Source organism: Molothrus ater, chromosome 3, assembly GCF_012460135.2.
Source record: "Molothrus ater isolate BHLD 08-10-18 breed brown headed cowbird chromosome 3, BPBGC_Mater_1.1, whole genome shotgun sequence".
NCBI classification, from domain to species: Eukaryota; Metazoa; Chordata; class Aves; order Passeriformes; family Icteridae; genus Molothrus; species Molothrus ater.
Genome location: NC_050480.2, coordinates 15,453,581 through 15,479,731, shown reverse-complemented (window position 1 = coordinate 15,479,731; position 26,151 = coordinate 15,453,581). Strand labels below are relative to the sequence as shown.

The window sequence follows — 26,151 nt, the reverse complement described above, 5'->3', positions numbered from 1 at the left end:
CAGCTCGGGCGAGTCAGCGCGCGGGCGGGGTGGGGGAGGGGTCTCGGCGCGCGAGGCGGGGCCGGGCCGGGCCGGCAGGCCGCGCCCAGGCTCCATCCCCGGCTCATCCCAGGGCTCCATCCCCGGCTCCATCCCGGGTTCCATCCCCGGCTCCATCCCGGCTCCATCCCGGCTCCATCTCGGCTCCATCCCGGGTTCCATCCCGGGTTCCATCCCCCGCTCCATGCCCCGCTCCATCCCATGTTCCATCCCCGGCTCCATCACTGCCCCAGTCCCTCCTCCCATCCCTCCTCCCGTCCCTTCCTCCATCTCTGCCGGCAGCCCTGGGTTCATCCCGGCAGGGCGTTCTCTCTCCCGACGGTTCCCCGCGCGGCACCGCGGGCTGCCCGTGCCTCAGCCGGGCCCCCTCCTGTGCCGGGGCTGCGAGGGCCGGGGCCGGCAGCCCGGAGGGGACAGCGTGCGGAACAAGGCTCGCTGGGAATGCGGGCAGGGCAGGCCTGCGGCTGCGGGGAGGCGGCGAGGAAAGGGAGACCCCTCCAGCCGCTCCCCTCCGCACCGGTGGCGGGCAGCGATGGAGGCTCTGCACTCTGAGGCTTTCCCACTTTGAACGTGGGAAGCGCATCTGGAGAGCACAGGGCATCTTTAGCTCCTCTAAGGCCTGTGTTCTTCACGTGAATTTATAAGTCGCTCCCCTTTTTGCATCTTTTATCCAAAAAAATCTGCCATCGCATCTATTATCAAAACTTCTTTACAAGCATTAATCACATTTCACTACATTCTTTAGGCACAGTAAATATCTCTACGCTCTAGTGACTGCTGGGAAGTGGGCATGGAGAGACTGCCACGCGCCTGGCATCTCCGAGCAAGCAATGTGTAAAAGCTGGAAGATTTCACAGGATGGGAGACTGGTTTCTGGTCGACCACTTTTAATAGTCTTGCTGAATATCGAATTGCATTGCTGACACTTCAGTTGTTGATGTTCTTAGGTTTGTTCCTAGCAAAGCCCTGGCCTTTTCAACAGCATCAGAGAGGGCACAAGCACGGAACAGTACACATCACTCCAGACTCACAGTGCACTGCTAAACCTTACAACAGCTCCTTGTAATCAGCTCAGGAATTTAAATCCCACCACTAATACACATTACCCGATGTTATTTCATTACAAAGGGCATAGTATAATACACGACCAAAGTTTATCTTCCAACCAGCTCAAAGGACAGGAGGAACAACCTGCACATGGACTGTGAGATCACTGAAACAGCTGCGCAGGGGTCTGTGTGCAGGACTTGAGCTACAAGCTGGGAGGTGTTACTGCAGACATCTAGGTGTTAAATGTGCTCCGTGCCCAGGGACTACTGGAATAACCCACAGGAATGGGTGTCTTTCACTTGGACAGCATCAGACTAGAGCTGAAGCCCCAGAGGAACTGAAATTGTGCTCTAGCCCCTTTTTCTCCCCACAAGAAGATGAAGAAAAGCCACTCACGCTGCACACATCTTCGAGGTTTTAGTTAGGTTCAGCTCCTTACACGAAGTCAGCTGAGTGTGGTGGCTGCAATAGGAAACACTGAGCGCTGGTTGCACAGGGTTTGGGTTTCCTCTGCTCTCTCACTCTGCTGGGTGGGTAATGCAATCTGCAGCTGAATCTACCACATAATTTGCTGTATGTTCTGTTGTTTCTGTGGGGGTCATTGCTGAAATTTCCACTTCCCTTTCTCCATTACTTTGTGTATCTGTGAAACAATGCCCGTTTTGTTTAATGTTTGCCATCAGATATCCAGCGAGTCCTTTGAAATGTGCTCTCCTCTCTGGTACAGTAGCTCTCTTTAGGCACTCCATGGAAGGTGACCAGATGCGCAGGAATACCCCAGATGACAAACGTCATTTAGCAGACAGCAATTCATTCTCTGCTCAATACAGGAAAAGTGGTTTCACAGGGACATTTTAAACATTTGTGCTTTAACTTTTCTCTGCCCCTATGAAACAAAAAGCTCCAACCACCCCAATTCCTTACTCTGTTGTGAGGAATAATGCTCACAAGCCACAATAAATAGGACTTTGCCACATATGGCGCTGTTAAATGTACCCAGACAAATCAGAGAAGACACAGGGACAAACCAATATCAGCAACAGCTAACTATGAAATTCCAAATTAGATTTATTTCTGAAGCAGGGCACAGGTTAATAAGAGTGTGGGAAGCTGTTTAATTTCAGAGAAATAACAGCTTCCATGTCTAAAAGTGTATTTAATCCGTGTGACTGTCCGGGCAGCATGGCAGCCATAGCAGCCCATGGCTGCAGGGTGTAAGGGCAGAAGGAAGAAGTGGGTCTCCTCCAGCTCTGCAGGAGGTGCAGGGGGGGCTTTCTGCTTCCCATGTGGCGGGCTGAGGTCACCTGGTGCTGTTGTGTCACCATCTGCAGCCCAGTGTCTGAAAGTGTACCTGTCTGACTGGATGAGCAGGCTCAGGACCCCTGCCCGGTTTCTGTCTGGGATCACAGCGATGATTTATACCCCTCTACCACATTCTGTCCTGTCCCTCCTCCTGCCTTTAGGGGTTATTTGTGGTTTGTCCTGAACACCACCAACCACTGGGAGGTCAGAGGGGCCTCGTTTGTTTCCCCGCTAACAGGATCTAATGCAGGGAGCAGTATCAGATGCCAGTTCAGGGGACATTCTTCATGTACCTTCAGGGCTGAATTCTGCCTGTGAAAAGAGAGGTTTATTTCATCCTGTTGGTAAAATCAGCTGCAGAATTTCCTTCAGCTTGGGCTGTAGTGCTCTAGCAGAGCAGCCAAGGAAAGCCATGAGCACAGACTGGCTCCACCTGTACCCAACTTCCTCAGTCCTGTCCACCCTGGGGCAGCATCCTGACCCACTAACTTGTGTTTCTGAGGTTGAACTCTGCTGGTTCCTGGTTCCACTCAGGTAATCTGCCCTCCCTTGCTCCCATCTCTCTCCTCCCCAGGCCACAAAAGGCCTGTGCCAGAGAGCTCTGAGGAATGAGGGGACAAGTGGACAGAGGATGGGAGGGAGAGAGAAAGCAAGCTTCAATGGCTGCAGTCAGCTGTAAGGGGGGAAAGGAAGGAGGAAAAATAGCACAAATGATGGAGGAGAAATGCTACAGCTGTATGAGCACAGGTAGCATTTACTCTGTACTTGCAGTACAGAGCCCCAGTTCCCCCCCTGCCATGGGGTTGGCAGTGAGACTGGGATGGCACCACCTGCAGAGAGCAGCAACCTGCACAGGATCCATTCTGCCTTTCTTTTCTGCCCTTACTTTTTAGGAAATCATCCATATTTTTAAGCTATATAACCACACCACACAGTCACAGAGCAAAGGAAGGTTTCAGGTGTGCTATCTGGCACCCTACCACAATTTTACCCTGGAAATGTCTTTCCTTCCCTGCATAACAGTTCTTGAACCAAAGGTAGGAGGAATTGACCCAGAACTGCCTCCCCATAAATCTGTTGTCATGTTAGCACAGCAGTGCTCAGAAATCATTTGCCCCCTGCTAGGTCCTTTTCCCTGGACTATGTATAAAATCAGGAAAAAAAGTAATCCAGGTATTTATTTGCCCTCCTGCCTTTCCCTGCCTTTCCCCTCCCCCTTCTCAGTGTCTGGTCTGTGGAGTGGGAAGCTCTCAGGCTGACAGAGGCACAGCAGCCTCAGGAGAAGGTCAGGCACCAGGAGCACACAACATTGCAGCTGGCTGTTTGGGTGCTGGGAGTGCTGGGGAGCAAACACTGATTGCAGCTTATCAATAGCAGCATCTCTCTTGTCTCGCTCAGCCCTCCCATGTGCATCATTTCTCTGCAGGACTTGTCACCTGCCAGTGGTTTTTAGAGAATAGAACCAGGCCATTTCAGATGTGTTGGCAGCACAACTAAAATGGTGTCAACAAATTCCTCCTATTAATTCTTGATTTAGGAACTAAAGGAAAAGGGAGAAGTTGCTGATGGACGTGTGGTACCCCTGTGAGGGAAAGTACAAATGTACCCATACTCAGATAAAGTAAGATGTCTGGAAAATAATTATGGACAGAAAAATGGTATTCTGGAACTGTTTAACAGAGCTGGTCCACTATCACACATTGCTTTAAGGGAATTTAGTGGTTTATGAGTCACTAGGATCCAGCTCATGTCCAGCTCTACCTCTCTGGCTGGACATCTGGCCTGTGCTTTCATCTCCTACAGCGAGGGGAATGGAGCCCAAGGTTTCAACTGGTCCCAGTCACAGGCAGGAGACAAGAGGTACTGGCAGGGTGGAGTGTCAAGAGCACTTGGATGTGAAGTGATAGCAGTGTAGCCCCACATTTATCTTCACAGAGAAAAGCAAGGCACACCTTCCCAAGAATATTTCTGAAATTCACATTCTCTGAACCTCAGAGAAAAGAAAAACAATTCTTATCATTTGCTGTGCCTGTGTTTGTGCAAAAGTAAAACACAATATGGAGATTGTTTACCCAAAATCATGGTGTTTTGTTTCCTTGGCCTATCAGGGCCAGGTGTGTGTGTGTGTGTGTGTGTGTGTGTGTGTGTGTGTGTGTGTGTGTGTGGAGACTGTCAGCGGACAGTCACAAAATGAGTACCGTTGTGTGCAGGGTTGAGTGCTTAGCAAATTCACTTTTAGATGTATAAAATAATATAGTATAATAAAGTAATTAATTAACCTTCTGATATCAATAGAGTCCTCCTCATCATTCCTACTTTGTCAGAGTCCTCTCAGCACAGTTATATAGCAGGATGCTCTGGGAGCAGATGTCCAACTGTGGTGAGCTAAATCTCTTTAGGAAAACTCCTAGAAGGAGATGTAGAACCTTGTTCTGGTTCCTTTCTTCAAGCCTAGTTTGCTTCAGTATTGCTGTGAGCACATTTGTGTTTTTAGGGCAACTGTCAGCCAAATTTGAAGTAGAAAATTATGTTGAGCAGGTCATGAAACTCTGTAATAAGCAGGTTACCTATTAACTTTGATATCTTTCTGTTTTACTTGACACTGTTGCCACAGTTCAGATCTTGATTTCACAATATTTTGCAAAACTGACAAAACTACATTTTCATTGTATGAGTAGCCATGGAGGAAGTAAAGGGGTTTGGGAGCTGGAGTTTCTGGGACACAAGCCTCTGGAAGCAGGGTAATATTGCCAGCTTAGGACAGCAACTGAACAGATTTGCTAAAATTATGAAAAAAAGAAGGTTGGAAGAGACTCCAGGAGATGTTCTACTCAAGTTCCTCTGCTTCAGCTGCATCTATTTGAATCTCAGTAGTGATATTCTTGAAAATGTCCAGATATGACAATTCCACTGTTCCCACAGGCCATTTATGGCAGCACCCACAAGAAAGGTAAAAAAAGCTCACTGCTAAAATGATTCCGAGGATAAATTAAGCAACCTAGGCTTTTACTTAAGGCTGCTGGTAAATTCAGGACACTTTACTTCATCTGTTACATCCTGGGCATCTTTTCAATCATAATCTTCAGTGCCCCAAGCAATAAAGAAGACACAGCTTGAGCTACTATGCTGAGTTTCTGTGGCTTTCTGCCAGCTGAGGATCTGGCCTGTTTGTTTTTATAATGACAGCTCAGACTCTGGACCACAACTCTGCAACAGGAGGTTGGGCTTTGAGGGTGCTGTCTCCTGATGTCCTGCTGGCAGCACTCATCTCCTTCCAGGAAATGAACCCTTTGTTCCTGCTGCAGACGTTGGTTCACCTCCTCACAGACATCGGGGCAGAGTCCTGCCTGGAAGCACACAGAAACACAAGGTTTGCCGAAGTGGGGGTCAGAGTACTCCCTGCAGGTACTGCCCAGGGCTGTCTTCTCCCTCTGACTCACGGATTTTGCAACACAGTGGAGATAGCAGGGCAGTGCTCCCTGGAATTTGGCTGCTCTGCTCTTTGCCTAGGTATCTGTTTGTTTAGGAGTTCCATTCATCAGCCAATTACCATCCAAATGCTCTGGCACTGTACTCACCCAGCTGGGCTGGCCTCTCCCTGCCTGGCACCGGATGTTATTGAACACTGACACTGATTTCATACTGAAGGTTGTTTCATTGGGTCTTGTAGGGGCCTTTGACACCAGAGTTCTGGAAGGCACTTTCACCCTGGCAAGCTGAAAAGCTTGTATGTTCTTACATGTGTGCATGGCACCAGAGCCGGCAAAAGGATACATTTCCAAGGAAAAGCAGCAAATTAAAGCAATGGCTGTGCTTTCTTTCAGCCTTCATTGTGCTGTCATGCCCCTTTTCTTCCCTGTCAGCTTTTGTGCCACCAGGCTCTCTTCTGACCTCTTCTGCTTTCAAAAACTTTCTTCTCAATTTTTCTTTGCTCATGGTAGTCCTCTGTTTGCTCACCCTTTTACACACACCTGGCTTGCACAACATCTTCAATACTTTCTGTATTGCATGCTTACAGGGGCCTGCAACATGCAATTCAACAACAGAATGCTTCCCTTGTCTCATGGCCTGACATTGACAATATCATTTCACACTTTCCATTATCTAAACTTTGAATCTCTTTATGCTTTTTTGTCTTTCTTGGCCCTTGGCATGTTGTTCTCATCCTATTCATCCCTTGGAGTCTGTCTAACTTGGTTTGGGGCATTTATAAGCAGGCTTGTGACACTGCTTGCACATGCATGTACAATTTAGCTGTCAGGAGATGCATGTACAATTTAGTGTCAGGAGAGAGAGTCTCAGACCTCTGTAAGGACATTTGGGTCTGCAATTGCATTACTAGACCATCTTCTGGAATTATCTGTTTCCATGGTGGCTACAAATGCAGGAAGGAGGAGCCACCTCCCACACTACCCAGGAACAAATGCATATCTTCAGGAGGAAAGGACAAACAACTTTTGCCAAGCTCCACAGGCACTTTCCTCTCCCCACAGGATTAGTCTGGAGTCCTGCCAAGGCAATGGTTAGACACAGGGTTTGGGAAATACTATTACAGCTCAAAGATGCAGCACTAACTAGACACTCAAGACACAGAACATACTGTTCAGGGCTTGGGCCTCCACAGCCTTGCAAGTAAAGAAAACTCTCAAACCTTTTTGAAAACTCTCAAAATTCTTTCTTACAACTGTGTTTTTCTTGTCCATACTTTCTTTTCAGTTTGATATATTTCATACCTAAAAATGGCAACAGAGGAAAAAAAAAAAGCAGCCAACAAGGCCAATTAGTCTACCCAAAGTTCTGAAGGAAACCTCTATTTGATGTTGTACCTTTCTGTAAAGAGGCACATTTTAGCTCAAGGGTTTTACTTGGTTAAGTATTTTGGGATTTGGGGAGATTTGAAAGTAAGCTTACATAATTGGTTTATCCTATCAGTAATGTTGATAACTGCATACCTTCATTGGCTGGCAGACTAAACTTTGAGTTGTCATACACTAAATTAAACTAACAATCAACAGAAAACTAGATGAGATTAATCTTTTATTATTGTTATTCAGCATGAATCCTTAAATGTAACAAAAGCTAAAGGTAAAAAGCTCACATTCTGCTTCGATTAAGACATTCAAATGCCTTTGTCTTCACCCTAACACAGGCCAGACAGAACTAAGTGAGGGCATCTTACAGGCTTCTCAGTGACAACCTTTACTTAAAATCCTTCTGATGTCTGTTCAAGATTTGGCATAATCCCTAGTATTTCAAACAGAAGCTCAGCATTTGTATCATATGAGGTTACACTGCTACAGTCCTGTGAGGAGCATGGGACAGATCAGTCTAATAAGTCTTTGAAGAAGAAAAGAACTGTCTTTGAATGCTGAAATAATGTGATTTTTGATAGCAGATTTTGAGAAAAATAAAAAAGGGCTTCATTCTGCTTAGAACATTAATCAGTGAATTCAAGAGGTAAAACTCTTCATAGTAGTAAAGCCAATATGAAAATCAAGAATTCAGTGGGTTCACAAATGGTAAGGAACTCAGCCTCTGCTTTACTGAGACAGGTACCCCTCTGGGCTTCAAAAAACAGGCAACACGTCCTAATTTACACAGCTTGACACTTACAAATTTTGAAGACCTATCTGTGAGTAAAAATGAGTCCAGACAGGAAACCTTTATCTGGATAGCACAAAGCCAAGATTAGGAAATTACACCCAAGATTCAGCAAAGTGTAGAAAATTTCCCATGCAATTCAACATTTTAATGATTTGTTGAATTTGTTTCCCTTCTCTCAATTTCTTCTTCTCTCCTTTCTCTCTTTCTACTCTTCCCCCTTCTTCATTTTGCTTTTTTAATTTATTATTTTATGACTGCACTGTGCCTGCACTGACTTGGTAAACCTACCCCTACTATTTAGACATGCCCAACCTACATAAAGCAAGAAACTCTTAAATTCCATAGAGATGTTTCATTTTCAAGCTGAGAGGCAGCAACATTTAATTACTAGCAGGCTAATCCTGCAATCATCACTCACCACAACCACTCAACACATGGAAGGGTGCTAAATTGATTTTAAATAGTACTGTGTAATGACTGACAAACATAAAAACCAAACAAACAAGAAAGTAAAGCTGTTCAGATAAAGGATACATTCTGAAATGTGGTGGAAAAACATTAATTAAGACTAAAATATCCACAATGGCAGGTAATATAGATCTAGGCTGATTTCCAGGTATACCAGAATGTTTCTCTCAAATCTCACAGGCTGCTTACCACTATTAGTCACCTATGGATTTTTTTGTATGAGGTATTCTTCCATGTCTGGGAGGGTAGCTGCACTAATTCATCAATAAGATCCTTTTCATGAGACCAACCACAGTTTGGATTGGCACTGATGAAGCAGCTCTCCAGTTTCTTCCTGAAAGCAAGCAAAAGAGAGAGAACAGATATAATTTCAGGAGCTATAAATTCACCATTACCTATTTACATTCCATTTGCTATTGTGAAAAATAACTACAAATAGTATTATTTGAGATAAGGTATTGAAATTATTTGATCCTTTTATCTTAAGAAAAAAAGCTTTTCAAAGCTCAAGTAATTAATAGTTAAATGCAGTCACTCCCTACACACTGCATGCATTGCCTCTATTCATTAACTGATGAGATTCCTTTTGTACCCTGCAAAAAAGGGTAACAGTTTGAGTACATGAGATTAACTACTTAATTTTGCCTATTTTCTAACAATATTGCCCTGTGTAATATGCATTCCATATCTGGGCTTTTATGTCCAAATACAAAATCTGCTAAAATGTGTGGTTCAAAAGCCATAGCAACATCCTACCTAAATCAAGAGCATCAAAACATAGTGTGGGGCAGAAAGCCACAGAGGATTATTGTGTGTGATGGGATTTGAAGAATCAAGAAATAATCAGGACAACTACATTTGCTTTCGACTTTGGTATCCATGAGACCTCCCCGTAGAAGAGACAGAGCACACAAGGGAACAAGGGTGACAGCTTCTGCAGTGATGACTTTTCACTGCTTTTTTTTTTTTTTTTGTTCTAATACTTTAGTTCAGAAAGCACAATGGGCTACTGTGCTTTCCACCAACATATAATTAGCAATATCAGAGATCCCAGCTCTCCTTGTTAATTCAAAGCAGTGTCTGATCTTTTCTAGAGTGTGCCCAGTGTAACATGTGGTGAATTGAATGAGCATCCCACTCCAAGCAGATATTTTGAAAGGCACCCAGTTCTACAAAACTATGACACATTCTACCCCAAATCCTGCTTCAACTAGTCATTCAGAATTGTGCAGAAAAAACATCTGCCCTATTTTACTGGTTACATTTTATGCTGTAAGTCATAACTCTCAAAGATTACTGAGGAGGATGCAGCCTATCTTAAATGAAGAGGACAAGGGGAGACTGTGCAGTGGCAACATGTACCATTGCAATGTTCATTGCAGGCACAGGAGCAGAGAGACCTAACAGGGTCTCACAACAGGGATACAACACAACTTGCCACAGATCTTTCTTATAAAAGCTGAAGCAATGCACCTTCATTTTCTATTGGTGGGCAGTCACTGTACATGACAAAAAGAGCTTCATGAAACAAGCTGTGGACATGGTATTTAGTCTAGCTGTAACTTTTTCAGTCCTGATAAATGCACTAAACTGAGTCAGAAATTACTCATTCCTCTCCATAACATTGCTCCAAAGTATTTGACTGCAGAGAACCAAGATACTGATCTAGGATAATAAGACAGGGAGAGTATTCCACGAAAGTTCCAACTGTACCTTTATGCTTATTGCCATTTTGCCAAGTTCAAACCCATTTCTCCTGCTCACTGGGCTATATCCCAAAGGACAATCTGGCATGCATCCAGAGATAGGCCCTGAAAGAAATAACATGGGGCACATGCACTTTTTCTAGTAAGTAACATCTACTAAATGTTTGAGGCAAAGTTGATGTTAATACCCACCACTTGCTTAATAACTGAGAGTGATAACAGGGAATGTCAGGATAAAAATGCTGCCCTCTGCCCTTCATTGCATCTAGACATGTATGAGAATCACTCAGTACTTTAGACTGTTTCCCTTAGCTGAGCCAAAAGCTAGTTTCTATTAATTTTAATAGTTTATTGTGATAGTTAATAGTTAATTATTAATAGTAGTTAGTTATTGTAGTTAACTTAAAAAAAAAGAAGCCATTGATATAAAAATGGAGACTGAACCAACACCATGACCATTTAAAGTTCCCTGAAAGAGTAGTAATTGCTGACACAATCTGCTCATCCTTACTGACATCATCACAACCAGCTCAGATAAAGATGTTCCCTCTCATTAGAGCAGCATTGGTATGGGCATTATAATGCTTAGAGAAATTTTATTTTGGCAGTAGTTTGCCTTCTAGAGCAAGCAAAGGTTGTTGTGTACAAAACTCAGGAACTGTAATGCCTTGGTTTCACTTTTGTTTCATGGCTGCAACCCTAAGACTGTGAAGCTGCAGGATCAAAAGGCTCCATCTTGCTGTGATATAGAAGTCTCTGTAGACAAGCTTACAAAATAGGTCTCTGAGGTATATTTTCTGATTAAGAAGGGAAGAAAAGTGATGTATAGATGGGCTATTAATTTAACTGGATTGGTACAAATGTGCCACTTCAGAGGAATATACTCCTTTTGACCAGAAATTTAATACCAGGGATTTTAAAGGTAGGTGTGTTCAACTCTGAAAAAAATCCCTAGGTTGCATCAAAGGGAAAAGTGACAAAACAAAAAGGAGGCATTTGAAGTTGGGCTTTTGAACATGTATAAATGAGATGTATGAAAGGGAGTAAGGACAAATAAGGAGCATCCAAATTTTGTGGGTGTTCAGATGTTTTGGGAGACTTGGAGATTCCTGGTGGGCTGCATTCACATGCCAGTCCTTCAGCACTACAGATCACCTGCTGAACAGACCTGAACTTGTCTAGGTCCAGTTTGAAATAAATGGTGTTCTGCATGGAAAAAGCCAGTCCTGTATCAGTCTATATCAGCAACTGGGAAAAGGGGAAGGAAAGGGGAACTTTTAGTGGGTTGATTTGATCTAATACATATTTTAAAAAAGCCCTTTTGTTTTCCAAAGAATTCTGCTCTACAACTAGATAACAATGGATTGTAAATTACTGGATATAAAGACAAATTTTTGATATATTTATATTATACTGGCAATTTTTGCTGCTTACATGAAACAAAAAAAAATTCATCCTTTTACTGACTTTTATACAGAATATTATCATATTCTGGCAGAACAAAGTACATCACCCAAGAAACTGTCGCCCAGTGAGTGATGTCTTGTATCTCTGCCAATATTAGCTTTATGGACCAAGTAACAATATTATGTTAATATCTGCTGATTGCTATTTGTGTACCAGACTGTTCCAATACCATGGTGATGAGCATGCTGTTGGTGTCTGGAACAGATGGACAGAACACAAGAGATCTTTGCCTTGATTTCAAGACAAATAGGATTACCTGTTTCATTAATAATGCTACATGAAAGCACAGACAAAACCACAGTTCTATCTCCATCTCCACTAACTGACAGGAGGAAGAAGATATATGGCACACATTGGATGCCCAAAAAATTTACCCTAACTTTAAGGGAGAGCAAACCTTTGAATCACTTGTAAAGCCAACATAGGTGCTTTATGCTGTTTAGATTGGAAACAAAATTCACCATCTTATTGTCAGCAAAAAAAATCCTTTGTAGCTCTCTGCAAAGGTGATATTTGAGGCTGGAGATGAGGCAATTGCCTGCATTCTGCCCAGCACCACTGATTCCCTATCTGCTGATTTAAACACTCCTTACAAAGAAGTCATTGCAAGAGCTTCCTGCCATTTGAGAAGAAAACTGAAAGCACTGTGAGTGACACTTGGCATCAATGCTTTTATATGACAAAGAAATAGGAAGAAAAGTAGACTTCAATTCCATGATGTTGTTTCTTAAGCCTTACCACCAGCACCAGATAGACACTTTATTCTGCACTCTCTTCTTCTTTCATAGAAATGAGGAAGAAAGACCAAGAGACAAAAGAAGGAGGACATCTTTTCACTGTAGGTTGTGCAATTCTATTTAGAATGAAGCGTGTGATATTGGGGAAAAAGTGATCTTGCAACAATCTCATACACAGTAGAAGATATGATGCTGTGTACTATTGACAAACTGGCTTTGAATGACTGAAAAAGCAGTTATGTGGGGAAGAGAACTTGGACAGAGCACTGAGACCATAACAATAACAATTCCTTTCCTATCTCAGTGGAAATCGAAAAGAGGAAACTGGATACTATTTTCATAGAAGAGCTGCCAATTTCCTACTGATATCAGAAGCCCATCACGTTTGGAAAGGAAATTATCTATTCCTGCATGGCAAGGCTAGCAGGTGCAGACGGCATGTGAACAAATTTCGCAACCACTGATCTGTCAAGGGCACAAAACATAAAGTGCAAATGGTTTTATGGACAATCATTCAGTTCCTGCCAGGTCATCCACAGATTCTGGAGCACTTAATTCAACTTGGCATCCAGAAAGGTTTGAAATAAGGCCACCTACAGAGGTGAGGTGTCACAGGAGCTGCCAGGGCGAGCACGACTCAGCTCATAGTTTGTGTCTCGGCACGAAAGGAGGAACAGTCATGAAAAATGCTGAAAGTCTGAGGAAACGAGATTTAGCAGCTTCTGCTGAATGTGTCAAGCAAGGTCAGCTCTGCGGGCGGCTGCTCACTGTGGCTGCTGGCCTCCAGGCATCAAAGCCTCACAGCTAAAAGGAGAAAACTTTCTGCAGTGCTTTTGCTCTTCATTCCCTTTTCACCTGTGAATAGCACCCATCTACATCTGTCCAACCTCACACTACCACAAACACAAAGAGATTTTGATTGGGTCCCCGTTTTCTTCTGAAATACAAAACTGGAGAAAATGACAGGAAATAGCAGAGCAAAGATGGTTTCCAAGAAGCACAGAGCCAAATCAGCACTTTGTTCTGAGTGGGTAAATTAAAAATCTCCACTGCTGCTCTGTGGAGCAGGGTGAAATATAGTAGAAACACTTATAGTGCTGCAGAGCTTTGCATTTGCAAATATTGACTGAATTTTCATTAGGTTCCAGTCACAAAAACAGGTTGGATAAGGTTGTTAGTGTTAATTTGAAAGCTAAGCAGTGATAGCTGCACATACAAAACTACATCCCTTCCTTCTTCTGAGGGACAAGTTCCTCTCTCCTGAAATGGGTATCAAAGATGGAGAGAATAAATTATCTTCTGAGTTGCCTGTTTACTGCCTACTGACCATTTGGTGAGAGAAGATGGCTGGCCTTTAGAGGGTGGTTCATTTTACTTTCTCAATTACTTCTGTTCTCTTCAATAAGAAAAATGAATAGAATGTGTAATAAGAAAAGCAAAACTGTGTACAATACCATCTTTATTGTCTCAATAATTCAGTTTGTTCATTTTCTTTAGGAAAAACCCAGAGTTTCCATGCTTTGGCACTAAAGTTTTAGTCTGGGTTCTAGAAGTTAAACTACATACTTTTTCTTAACTTCACTGCGCTTACAGTTAGCTTACATATCTCCATTTAGCGGAGGTACTGCTAAATGACTACGAGAAATTGGTCTGGAGTGATGAGGTCATAATTCAAGGCATTAAATCATAGAGTAAAAAATCTCTATATTTGAAGCTGTGCCAGTTTCAAGGGGGAAAAAATGGGGCGAGGAGGAAAGAAAAAAGAAATTAAATGAAAGACTGCCCTGTAGCCTTCAGATTTTCTTAGATATTCACCAGTGAAATCAGTGAAATATTCTTGGGCAACAGTTAATTTTTAAGCTGAAAATATTCAAAATACTACCCAAGGACCATTGAAAATAGCACTGGAAAATGTCACCTGAGGTGCTGTGACTTATATTGAGCATGTTAAGAGGAAGACCACAGCTGCTTTGGGTATGGTCTCTGCTCTCAGGCACCAGTGTCACACTCCAGACAGTGTTTGTGGTTAAAACTTGTTTTCCATGACACAGACACTTTCCAATATACAGTGTCAAAGAAAAGCTATCCAGGATAGGATGAATGTGTAGTAATACTTCTCATAAGCAGTCTCCCAGTTTCCGAATTCCACAACCATTTGTTCCTCCTGCAGCCAGGAACACATACCCATGTTTGCTCCCAAGGTCACACAAACAAGCCCCTTCCCTTCACAGAATCAGAGAACCAGTTTAGCTGCATAGTCTGACAAGTACAAAGATCACCTCAAACTACTTAGATTCGGGTGGTAGTAGTAGATGAATTGTTGGTATTTACAGACAGAAGGCACTTGAGCTTCATGATATCTAAAGGAGGCCTTGTACTGGAAGACAGCTCGTTTCCCATACCTACCCAGCACTCATAGATGATACACAAGGCTCAGTTCTAACCTGCTGGCAAACACTGTGCTCAGGAAAACAGCCTAAGGAGCCTGGAAAACCCCCCATTACTGCCTTTCTTGGCCCTGGAGCTGATTCAGATGTTGGCTAAGGTTATGCAAGCACAGATCTGAGCAGTGCTAGTTTACAAGGCCGGGACTGCTCAGGCAGAGTCACTCAAACCCCGGTCACACCACCTGTATCAGAGTGTTGTGAAAGTCATTTGGCAGGATTGACACCACCCTGAATTCCTTACAGAGGGAAATACTGCTCTCACTGCCTCAGTGATAGTCAATATTATAAACTGGGACTGTTGGAAGAAGGGCTCATGCCCTGCACACTGATTGCCCATTAAAATGCGAAAAGTAAGGCCAAGAAGGCAGGAATTTAATCCAGAAGTCTGCTATCTCATAGAGTAATATAAGAAATAAAATAGAGTAATATAAGAAATAAAAGCAGGGAATAAGAATTAACTTCCTCAGATTTAAGAAGTACTTCTCCCTGGATAGGAGCTGTGCTGTTAGACAACACATCCTAGGGTGTACTGTACATATAGTTCTTGTAGAAGCTTTATTACTTTCCAGAGCCATAAGTTACAGTTCATTTAATAGAAATATTCTGTTACAAGCCCTACTGAAGGGTACATTTTTACTGAGAATTTCAGTGAGGCAAAGGAGGTTTTTTATCACACCTATCTATACAGATTCTTCCATCCTAGTTATGTCAACAGATATTTTCTATTTGGTGAAAAAACGTTTGCACTTGGCTAAGCACCTAGATAAAGCCCTTCTGTTTTCTGCAGTCAAGATGTATCTTTTTTTACAGGCAATGACATAATCTACATGAAACCCACCTTTCTTTCTTACCAAGGCTGATACACGGTATACATTCCCTGTGTAGAATAAAAAGGTGTATATTCTCTGTGTAGAATAAATTTTCAGCTGGTGCTAGTAAACATGAGGTAGGTTATTCAAGCCCAGGCCTGGAGCTAAATGAAATTTTCAGAGACAGAGAGGACATGCGCACAGCTGTTTATTCTGAACAGTTCTTCTGATAGGTTCCTCTTTCTTTTTCCATTTAAGCTTTTGTTTTTTTTCCCTGGGAGAAAAGCATAGCTTGCCACTACCAGATATTTCAGCTACATGTTCTCAAATAGTCAAAGGAAGACTATTATTCAAGTCAACCAAAGCACTAGCAAAACAATGGGGTTCTTACCTACTGAGATGAAGCTCAAAGATGAAGGTGTTGATAAGAACTACAGAAAATTGTCCTGGTTCACAAAACGTACCTATTAAACTTGACCTACATGTTCATGTAGATTGCTTTGTGCACCTGCTACTGGATTTTGTTTTCTCATTCATCCCCACTAGACAAATATATGTGATTTTGGAATGACTAGCAGGTTAAGCAAAATTAATCTTATCAGTAATATTGATGTAAGAAACAGTTAAAAAATGCAATCTACATATAGATATCAACCAACTCCTAGCATATTTTCACCAAATGAATAACCAACTTCCAAATAAATGCCAACAAAGCCCCTGCACAAGAGTTCAATATTGTAAACCTGTCCCTCAGTTCTCTATAAAACAGGGCTAACAAGCTGAAAGCAGGTTTAAGTTTAGAAAGCTGCTTCCATTTGCCCTTTCTATGTCCCAATGAGGCAACCTTGCCAGAGCTGGAAATCACTAAATATAAAGGAAGTGTCTTCTCCAACTGTTCTGATTCCCTAAGGAAAAAAAAGGCCTTGTCATCGTATTTTGTGTGTTAATGCCTATTCTGCTGTCTTCACTTCCTCTTAGAGTAACTTTTTAATCCAGTACTGATTTTCAACTAAATTTGAAAATGAATCAGAAGTTTCAAGACACCAGGCATCAGAAAATTCATCTAAGACAAAGACCATACAGGCCAGAGGGAGAACTTGCATGAAGCACAAATCCATTCGAAGCAAGGCTTCAATGATTCCATTATTCATGGACTTCTTGCTCATTTCTTTTAGACTTTTCTGCCACACACAAGGCTAGGGTTCCCCAAATATCTGTTCATGCCATTCACAGTCATAGTTCTGAGAACTATGCTCTCAGAATAGATCTCCTTAGTGCCTCAAACCACTAAATAGTTCTTCAAATACCTTTTCCACATATCTACATTTTTTCTCACCATAAGAAACCATTTTCACATGTGGCCCAATTTAAAATGTGACTCTGCTCTGGAACTGGTTTGTAAGAGCATATGAGTCAGTGTTTTTCTTTCTGTTTCAGATATTCAAATGGTACCCCAAATGGCAGTCACTCACCTTTTGTGCAGGCAGAAGTCCTGCCCATGATGCCTTATGCTTCTGAATTACCAACGGGGCTTCAGGCTATGTAGAGGTGGTTTCTTCTACATCTAGAAGTGCCAGTGGGTGAGATTAACTACCTCAGAAGTTCCTGACCACTCATCAGGGTGCTAACAGAAGAGCTCATGGCAGTATTGCTAACTCAGGTGAGGCAAAGCCAGCTGCCATACCTCAGACCAGGATTTTAAACTGATTAGAATTATACACCTCTGTGCTTAGTATGAATCAGGGAAAACCCATAAAACCTTCTCCATGACAGGCCAGTTTGTAGCAGCTAGAAGCACCCATTTGGCTGTGGAGGGAAAACCTCTTTCCTCTGCACAGCTGTATCTGGAACAAGACATCTGTTCATGTCCTAACCCAGCCAAGGCAGCAGCTACTGTAGTTCAAGAAAGCAACAATCAGAAAGAGAGCCCTTAAGACTCCAAAACTACCTACTCAAAAAATAAAGAAAACCCTATTTCTCCAGCAATACAGACATTATAAGGCCCAAGTTTATTGCACTTCCTCATAGAACAAAATGCTTTTTGGCACATTTTCCAATCCTATAAATGCTGTGGAATGAAAATTAAATTAATGCACAGAACAACTGTTATGACTCAGCCTTCAACCCAAAAGTAGTGATCAGTACTGATCATCTGTATCAAGCAAGTTTTGCACATTCTTTCACAGTTTCAGCAGCCAAAAAGAGAGGTGCTCATCTTGACTCCAAATAAATCAATTTTTTTGGTATTTTGGTATTCAAAACTTGGCATGTATCTCCTAAATTAACAAGTACCTTAATACTAGAAGGTAGTAGTTGGCTCTCATTCCTCCCCCCAGCCATCCACTTCCATAAATTGCTAGGAAGCTGGAACACTGGAGTCCCCTGTTCCTCTTCCACATGAAGTGAAATGGCCGGTGGGGTTCCACATTATTAGTGTTGCATATTGAGGGTTGGAATAGGCAGAGAATGATAATACAAGCCTATTTCTTTAGGGATTCCAGCTCAAAGAATCATCCCCCACCCACTTCTTGCACTAAAAAGACAGTTATTAACTCCCTGATCTGCCTGCCTGTGACAGACAAAGGAAGGGAGAAAAATAAAACAAATGAACTGAGGAATAAATTACTTTTGGTAGTCAGATGGAGGAGAAGCCTCTGAGGAAATGTCATCACCACACCCTGCCACTTATTAAAGGATTGTGTGGAAGCCATGGCTGGGCAACTGCTTATGCAAACTTAAGGAAATATTTGCTTAATAAAAAGATTAAACAGAAGGTTCCTTGACAATGTCTGCTGTGCCTAACAGGACTGGACTGTTACAGAAAACATGGTCTCTCATTGAGATCCATCCAGGCAATGGTGTCTGTGTGCAGCAGACAGATCTGTGCATACACAGGTTAACTGCAGGATTCAAGCCACAGGGGAAAAAGAGGAAAATGCTATTTTTTGCCTACAGACTGTGACAAAAAAAACAAGCTCAGAAAATTAGTTCTGTTATGGATCAATACTTACATGCATGTGTGCTTTCAAGGCAGAGCAGAGTTGCAAGCTGTTCTATTTGATGGATTTGTTGCTTAGCAAACTTTCAAATGAAGACTTTTCACATGCATCTGAAGGAAAAAATTGTAATTTGAAATTTGGCCCAAGAATTTTTTTTTAAAATGTGGAGCTGTAGGGAAAAATCAATCAATACATACACAAAATTTACAAGTACAATTCGTACTATGAATATCCAGCAGAAATTAACAACACTGCAGAACTCTCTTGGTTACATTTTTTCCCAGTGAATGGTACTGTTCACATTCTTCAAAAAGATTAGAAGTGGGAGGTTGCATAGAGCTACTCTGATTCATTTAATCTTTTTTTGTCTTTTTCCAACTAAGCATTTTCACAGGGGAAAACCAATGATGTCATCAAGTTCCTCTGTCTGCTGAGACTATGTAGTTGCAAGATTTATGGATTAGAAAATTTCAGTGATATTGCTAATAAAAGTAAGCTACTTTGGCATTACTGTGTGGTAGTTCATGAAGAACATAGAAGTACCTCATGACCTGCTTGTACACCATGACCTGCTTGTAGGGGATGAAGAATCACCCAACATTCCAGGATACCAAAAAGGAGACCAGAAATAGGCACAATTTTCCTTTGAATAAATCAACTCCATATTTTATTAGTTATTCTTGTCTGCAACATAATTTTCCTAGTTAGAAGAAACAGATCCAGAGGAGAATGAGACAGATTAAATTCTGCCTCTGTAGCAGTGTGCTGTGGTCTTTCCTGCTACAACTACTCATCAAAATGTTAAAAAAATCTAGGAAAACTCAAAGCTTCACATTAAAAGTATTAAATTGATTAGCTATATTTTTAATTACCAAGCAAAAATGACAAAGCTAGTTGTTGCCATCTTCACTATCCAGGCTGCTTGCCATAGTGATGTTTAAGAAATAGGGCTGAGTTGCTGAGCTATTTGTGCCCAGCTCTGACTCCATTTGGATCTGAGCCTAACTAGGCAGAGACAGCACTGAGTTACTACACAAGGCTGCCACCTCCTGTTTTAAATCTCCACTTCCTCACGGGCTGATTAATAATCTGATCAGGGTGTTCCTCCCAACACTGGCTTTGATTGTAAAGCTGATTCTGCATAGAAAGGATGTTTTCTCAAAAATAATTAGAAACAAATTTTACATAAGTTACAGGAACTTGAGCAACCATGCAGTATGTCATATCCATCTTAGAGCAGTTATTGATTTCCAAAGCTATGAGCCCTAATGAAAAAAAAAAAAAGATTATTTCCTTCTCAAGTAGCACTATGCTGCGTGTCACTGTTCAGCATCTCAGCAGACAGGCCTATCCATCTTATTATGCACATTAATCAATTGCCAGATAAAAATGCATTACTGACATCTGAAATGTGCTACTGCATTTATAAAGTGTTGATTAAAGAGAGAAAGATTGAAGAGAGAAAGGCTGTATTTCCCCTCCAAGTATTAATACTAATTTAAAGTACAAGTGGCATTAAAACTGCCAAAGTTGAGAAATTAGAGGTCAGTCTTACACTTTGCACACTCCAGATGTCTGACAGTTCTTTGCTTCTAATCAATTAGGCAACAACCTCACAGTCTTTTATTTGCATCTGAGACTTTCTCTTCATGAGCCTGGCTACTGAAATCTAAGTAAATGCGTGTTCCTCTCTTACTATCTAGCCTGAGACATCAATATCTCCCTAATCAAGAAGCATAAAAATTCTCATTCAAAAGTTTTAAGTACATACAATGTTCACCTGCAAAAAAAAAAAAAAAACCAAAAAAAAAACCAAACAAACAAACAAAAAAAAAAAAAACAAAACCCAAAAAACAAAACAAAACAAAACAAAAAAAACCAACCAAAAAAACCCCAAAAACAACAACAAAAAAATCAAAACAAAACAACCCCCCAAATTCAGGGCAAATAATCTCAACAAAGTTGCTAGTTGAAAGTTTGTGATATTGAGTGTGACAAGGGAAAGAGGTTTTCCTTATCCTACGCTAGTGGTGCATCCACATACTTGAGCTATTTCCCCATTTTCATTCTCAGTCTTGGTAAGTTTTTGGACTTGACCAGAAACAAAAGGCTTTAAAAATACCAAGCCTTTTGAGAAAAAGTGAAAGGTGCAATTCAAACTCCCAGCAATACAGATATTGAGAAATTGTATGCATTCTGGAAAAGCTACTTAATGAAAGACACTGCAGTTCATTCCAAAATGTCTCTCTCATTTAGTCAAACCCTTAACACTCACAGAGTTGGGGCATGCACAGCTTCTTTGGGCAGCCTGTGCCAGTGTCTCATCACCTCTGTCATAAAAAATGTCTTTCTTAAGCCCAGTCTAAACCTGCCCTCTCCGTTTAAAACCATTTACCCTTGTCGTGCCACTGCAGCCCTTGGTAAAAAGTCTTCTGCCACTTTTCTTATAAAGCCCCCTTCTAGTATTGAAAAGCCAAAATAATGTCTCCCCAGAACCTTCTCTTCTCCAGGCTGAACAACCCCAGCTCACTCAGCCTGCCTTCACAGGAAAAATGGAAAACCTCACTGCTTTCTTTCATCTAATATGTACAGCATTTTACAGCAACCACAGATACTCTCATGTAGAAGTATTTGGTAAGAATTGACTTTAGAAGTGCAGAAAACAGATAAAGAATGGTAAAAAAAAAAAAACCAAACATTAATCAATTGATTAAAAGCAATATTTACCTGCATGGGGCTTAACTTCAGCACACTAAAGAACAAATTTATTTGAAACTACTTTCTTTGAAAATTTGAGATGCAAATTGACTTCAGCTACCAGAATTCAGTAAATTACAGCAAAACACTATTTGCATGTGCTGTGGATGAGTTTTGAAAACTGCATTTATTCTTTTAACAAGTCAGTATTCGAGCTCACAGAATTCAAAAATCAGTGTTGTGGTTAATACACAGGATTGGTGTCAGATGATTTAGATACTAGTCTTTACTTTGTCTCAGACTTCCCCTATGAGATCATCACTTACAATTATCTTTTCAGAATTGGCATCTAATTTTGGATAACCCAGCTTTGCCTGCCAGACTTTAATATCTGGAACTCAATTTTCAGAAAATGGTTTAATTCACTTCAGCTGGTATAAAAAGAACTTGAAATCTCTGGAAATCAGGTTTCTGAAACTCTGAAATTCCATTGGGTGCCATTTATATCTCTGGAGAGTGGCCTCAAAATGTTACCAGTGATGTAAGTGAAGAATTCAGACTTATTAATACCTTGCATCTGCTGCACATGTAAACAACTACAAAATATTTAGGGCAATGGAGAACAGGGAGAGAGAGCATCCAGGGGTTTCCCATGAGTCCAGTGTCCAACACATCACATCTGCACATTTTACTGCTTCATCTTAAGGCCTCAGAAATTGAACTGTTTCAAATAAGAAGCAAAGCTATAAAGGCAGACTTTCTTTACCATAAAACTATTTGTGTCCCCTAAATTTTAGTGAAATCAGTACAGCATATGCCCTGCATGAATCTGGGCTTTTGTGACAAAGCATCATCACATCTACAGTGGTCAAAATTCATGATGATTTGTAGTGCCTGAAGTCTATAAGATAACTTTGTTTGAAGTTGAGTTTTGAAAGTTTTGAATGGCAGATGGGACATATGCTATAGATACTACATAAAATGGAATTTTTGTTGAATTTAAAACACAAAGTGACCTTTGCAATGTGTTCTTATGTTTATCTGGAAATGAGCCAACAAAAATAAAAGTTCATTTTCTGTACCCCTGTGATGCTAAAAAAAAAACCATTTGCTCTGCCCTGTGAAGAAATGTTTGTGAAAAATACCCAACAATAAAAAAGCCTCTCCTCATAGTATTTTAATTACAGCCAAATATCTCACTCAAGAATCCTCATGTAACCTACACTGGATCATGCCATCTGTGTGAAGATGTTTTGCAATTAAGCCAGTACTTCCAGCCCAGATGACTCAGAATGGGTGGTGCTTATAGGGAGGAGAATCCAGACCCTTTTGTCCTTCACAGAAATCCAGGCCTGCTCAGCACTCCTGGGGTGCTGCAGTTTGACAACCAAGTTGTCTTTTCTTAGCAGGAAAATTATCCTACTTTGGCCCCCATGGCCACACTGCCTCTGGCACCTGAGTGTGGTTGGCTTTGATAACCAGGAAAGTGAGATATTCAGGGTCTGGGGAAGGTCAGAGTCCCTTAATGCTAATGAGGTAGTCACACAATCTTGAAGGTGTGTCTGCTGAGGGCTTGTCTGCCCTTTAAACCATGATCTATTCAGAAGTATCCAGACTGTTTTAAACTTACTACATCCACAGTTTGACAAATCCAGAAAACTATCAGTGGTTAGTCAGGGGACATTTTCTGTGAATATTTCTAGTCTTCTATTTTTGGTAAAGTAATGAAATAAATCCAAGTCAAAGGTAAAATGCCCCAATAAGAAGCCAAACAGATTATTGAAGAGAAAAGATTAATGCTACTTTTCAGGTAGAATGTCTTTCTCCTGCCCTGCCAATACAACATTGGAACCAGCCTCATCAGCATAGGAATGAACTGGCCTCAGTTTCTCCAGCCAGCCAGAGTTTGCAGGTCCAAATTCCATACACCTACACAGGGAGAGAGGGCTCTGTGTGGAGTGGAGGAGGGACTAAGGAACACACTGTTTGCTTTGCTGCAAGCAAGATATCACTAGACCCTCCTTTCTCTTCTATACTGAGCAGAGCTGTAGGTCAGCTGTTGCAATAACTCATTTTCCCTTTTAAATCTGAGTATTTCCTGCTTCTCTTTGTATGCCTGCGCTATTAGGTTAAGCACAGAGCACTTAATTGGCAAGTTCATAAAGATCTATCAAACTCTTTTTAAAAGAGAGGTACTACTTTCTCTGATAAGCTTCAGCACTCTGCTTAGTCATCATACTTTATTATGTTCTATCACAATGTCTTGCTCACTCACAGAAGTCACAGCTAAGGACTCTTAGGAAACTGTGGGTAGTTCTCTCCATGGCTGCTCTTCTTACAGACACTGCTTTTTAAAAAATCTTTAAAACGAGAAGTAATATCTCAGTTCAGCTAAATCAGTAAAACAAGTTTTAAAAGAGATGTCTGTTCAAACCACATTTAATTTCCTCTCCTTGCACTGTACACGACATTTAATAAAATACAAAAATCTTAAACAGCTATCCAGCAGATAACATCAACAACAGTTGGTAGTAAGAAGAATGGTGAATTTATTGACTATACCATGCAGGATGCAAGTTCAGGTACTTCTGGTACAGAACCTGTATCCCTCTGATATTAAATCTTTATGCTGGGCTACAAACAGCAAATTAACCATTTATATTTGCCAGACTTCAGTATCACTATTTCCTGAGAGACTTTGATTACATCATAAATTCTGATAGCAATTATCAACCTAACCCTTTGTCATGCTGTGTTTTCTTTAACTGATGGGCTAAATTCCTGTCAGGAAAAGGCTCATCTGATAAAAGCTACAAAACATTATTAAGAAGGAGTTGTGTGTTATATTTAACCTATTTAAGGATCTACTGAGTATCTAACCTCAGAAAAGTTAGTGAAGAAAGTTTGCTCCTTTTTTACTTCTTTGCTGCCATATTAAAACATAGTTTGCCTTGGAGCAGAGTAAATGTTGCCACCACTGTGCATGAGGAGGCACAGCTGAAGCATTCTGTCTGACGAATAATTTGAACTCAAAATGAAACATTTCTCATTCAGAGATTGCAGATGCTTTCCACATGAGCATTAGTATGAGGTGCCATGGTACCCTATCCAGCTTTGTGGGACTGAGGCACAGGTACTTAAGTGCTGTGTCCAGAATTACCCAGCAAGTCCAACAGCAGAGTGGGAAACAGGGTGTAGTTCCCCTAGTGAGCCCTCTATGCTGGGTCCAACAAGCTGAGGGATTTAAAACATACAGATTAATTCATTTTTCTAGACAAAGAGCAGGCTTTTAAGGCAATTGCTTTATGCATCTGGCTTCAACCAGCAGTGTAAACCGTGCCATGCTCTCAAAAGCAGATTATAAGAAGATCATTAATCATATGTATATTAGAAAGCAATCCCCACCCAGGTAAAGCTGTGCAGAGTGACCAGGATGTCCTTCCATCACAGCTGCGCGCCACTGGATCAGTTCATGTTTGTTTCCATAGTCTCTTCCTCCTACTAGGTATGACAACCCTGTTGTTTCCTCATTCTCAATATCTGGATGTGATTAAAGTTTAAAATGACAAATATTATGGCCTATATTCTGGTACTTATAAAATTTCTCATTGTTCTCACTATTCTGTAAAATTAAAGGTAGAAAAAAATTACAACCATAAACATATACATCTATCCATATGAGATAGGAGAAATGGGTTTAAAGTGTTTACAAAAGACTTAATGTGAAAGGAGCTGCCAGGTTGTGGAAGAATGGGTGTGGGGGTCTTTACCAACATCAAGCCATGCAAATTTGTTGCAGAGAGAAGCACAGCCTGAACTTCTGAACTTCGGGGGAAATGCACAGACCTAATAGACTTATGAGTATTAACTTCTCAACCCAGGGTCATGAAGTGGACAATGAGGGAGGGATACACATTCAAGGGGGAATATGTAGCAGATGGTTTGGGAAGGCTGTACCTGGGGAAAGGAGGGGGGCAACATACATCCTCCAAAAAGTCAAGAGAAACCCCACAGGGGTATGGCCCACTGGGTTCTCTCCCTTTATTCAAATAAAGTTGATTTTTGCAGGATTCCTCCGTCTCCTTTGCAGACACTGGCCTTTCACAGCATGATTTTCCACGCAATATGTATCTCCCTTAACTATACAACCCCCCTCGTGGTTATATTGTGTGATACCCAATTGTATCAGGCTGCTGTTCATAATGGACCCACACAGCTCAGGGCACGGAGGGAAAAACCTGGGGTTTATTCCTGACTTCTTGGGGAAGTCAGTGGAATTTGGGGCAACACAATAAACAAATATTGGGCTGCCAAAGACAATGCAGGAGGTCACCCTTATCCTTTACAAATATTGGGCTGCCAGAGAGGAGCCAGGAGATCACACTTATCTTTTCCTTTATTCAGAACCCATCACACAAATGCACACTGTTCGCCAGGCAGACCTGGGCAAGGCCTCCTGGGAGGAGTAGAAGTTCCTCCGGGCTGTCGAGCTATGGAATAACATAACATTCATGGCAAACAGCTTTTAAGAGCTGCCTGATTTCGCCAGTGCGAGGAAAGAGAGGAGAGAGACCCCCGCGGGGAGGGGAAGGCGTGAGGGGGGAAGGCGGGCCGTCCCTCAGGTGACCCGTCCCCGCCTGGGCATGGGTAGGAGACGAACACAAAGAGCCGACCTGGCAGGTTGGGGTGACTCGGGAGCCTTGGGGTGCCTCGAGGGCTCGGCTTCGGGGCCGCTTTGCCACCAGGGTCCCCCCCTTCAGCCGCTGCCGCTGCCGCCGCCATGGCAACGGGGGCGGGGCCGGCGGCGGGCGGGGCGGTGGCGCGCT

At 41.8% G+C, this 26,151-nt stretch overlaps 1 long non-coding RNA gene across 2 annotated transcripts; it reads right to left on the bottom strand.

Annotated features, from left to right (window-relative positions):
• Positions 1–1,883: 1,883 nt before the first annotated feature.
• Positions 1,884–26,105, bottom strand: LOC118685673 (uncharacterized). Of its 2 annotated transcripts, XR_004980011.2 has the most exons (5): positions 25,999–26,105; positions 18,641–18,738; positions 10,177–10,274; positions 8,653–8,797; positions 1,884–5,738 (listed from the first exon to the last, which is right to left on the bottom strand). It is a non-coding gene; the product is annotated as an uncharacterized LOC118685673 (long non-coding RNA). The 2 variants fall into 2 exon arrangements; XR_008508291.1 differs by lacking the exon at positions 10,177–10,274.
• Between the last annotated feature and the right edge of the window lie 46 nt (positions 26,106–26,151).